We start from the raw sequence: 1,709 nt of genomic DNA, 5'->3' as shown, positions 1-1,709 counted from the left end.
AAATAAATCTACGTTGGAGGAGGTAGAGCCAGAATGCTCCTTAGAAGCCAAGATGGCGAGATTTCATCTCTTTTCTTTCAGACATGTTATCAGGAGGGACCAATCCCTGGAGAAGGACATCATGCTTGGTAAAGCGGAGGGTAAGCTAAAAATATGGAGACCTCCAATGAAATAGACTGATACAGTGGCAGTAGCAATGGGCTCAAGTGTGACAACAATTGTGAAATTGGCACAGAAGTGGGCAGTGTTTCGTTCTGTTGTGCACAAGTAGATATGATTCAATACCAACTCTATGGCAATATTCTATTTTTAAAAGCAAAGATGAGGGAGGAAATATCTTTTAAAAATAAAAATTTTTTTTAAAGTAGTTTTGCTTTTTGTTAACTGTATGACCCTGAGCAAGTTACTTTGCTTCTCTGTGCCTCAGTTTACCCAATCTGTTAAAGGAAGTGACCAGGGTAACAGTTCTGGAGAAGTAAATGGGATCACAAAAGGGTTTAATGACATCTGGCTCACAGAAAGTACTTTATAAAGCTTGTGAGAGACCCTTTAAGGTACAAGTACTCTCCTCATCCAGAACAAAGAAGAGTAAAAAAAAATCAAAGATACACAGAAGCAATTAGTCCAAAGGACTAACGGACCTCTTGAAGGCCAGCCTCCACAATTATGAGACTAGAACTAAATGGTGCTGGCTACCACTGCTGAAGGAATCACAACAGGAGGTCCTGGATAGAGTGGCAGAAGAGGTAGAACAAAACTCAATTCATAAAAAAGATCAAGCTTGCTGGTCTGATAGAGATTTGTGAAATCCCCAGGACTGAGAACTTTTAACACCCTTCTAGCCTAAAATGGAAACCACTATGAATGAACTTTCAGCTAAATCATAAACAGGCCTATAAGGTGAAAAATAGTACCAGGGAGGCACACACTCCTTAGAACAATCAACCATATCAGATTAAAAGGGCAGCATTTGCTCAAGGACAAAGCTCAGAAGGCAGGAAGGGATAAAAAAAGGTAAACCAGTAAACACAGAAAGTAAGTGGGAAGAGTGTGGTTATATTGTGGAGGTTGCAATTGAAGTGACAAACCAAAATGTATATGAATTGCTGAACAAAAAGTCCATTTGCCCTGTAAACTTCCACACAAGTCACAAAAAAAGAGTTTTAAAAGAAAAAATACTTCATGAGTGATGGCTGGTAACACCATCTCCAGGAGCTAGCACCTCTTCACAAACCCAGGTTGTGCCCATTTCTCAGGAGGAGCCGGCTGGGTGGGGAAGGGTCTTCAGGTGTCCTCAGGGCAGTGGGTGAGTGGGAGCCATGACTCACCCAGAAAAGGAGTCAGTTGAGTGAGCATGGAGGGGAATTGAACCAGGGTGGGAGGGGAGCCAAACCCCCAAAGAGGACTCTGAGGGAGTCCAGCAAATCCTTCCTGTGCAGAGAAAAGAGCTCTCCTCCTGGCAAAGGGTCAAAGGGGCTAGCAGATAGGGAAGGAAGACAGTCATTTCAGCCACATCTGGATAACCGAGCATCTAGGCCATCATATTCTCCCCTAGAAACCTCCATATGAATTAGAAAAGGTACACTTGTTGGGTAGGAGACAGTTTTATGGATGTTCCTGTACCTGAAAAATGCCATCCCCAGCCCGGAAGGCTGCCATGGTGGCAGATGTTCACCATCCTCTCCTTCCCTTTGCAGACATAGACGAGT

At 43.2% G+C, this 1,709-nt stretch overlaps 1 protein-coding gene across 1 annotated transcript in view; it reads left to right on the top strand.

Annotated features, from left to right (window-relative positions):
- Positions 1–1,709, top strand: part of EMR2 (egf-like module containing, mucin-like, hormone receptor-like 2) — a 55,832-nt gene that overhangs the window by 9,755 nt on the left and 44,368 nt on the right. The gene's annotated exons all lie outside the window — the stretch shown is intronic.

This window comes from Chrysochloris asiatica, unplaced genomic scaffold (genome assembly GCF_000296735.1).
Source record: "Chrysochloris asiatica unplaced genomic scaffold, ChrAsi1.0 scaffold00268, whole genome shotgun sequence".
NCBI lineage: Eukaryota > Metazoa > Chordata > Mammalia > Afrosoricida > Chrysochloridae > Chrysochloris > Chrysochloris asiatica.
Note: the sequence above shows the minus strand (reverse complement) of the source record. Positions and strands in the feature narration are given on the sequence as shown.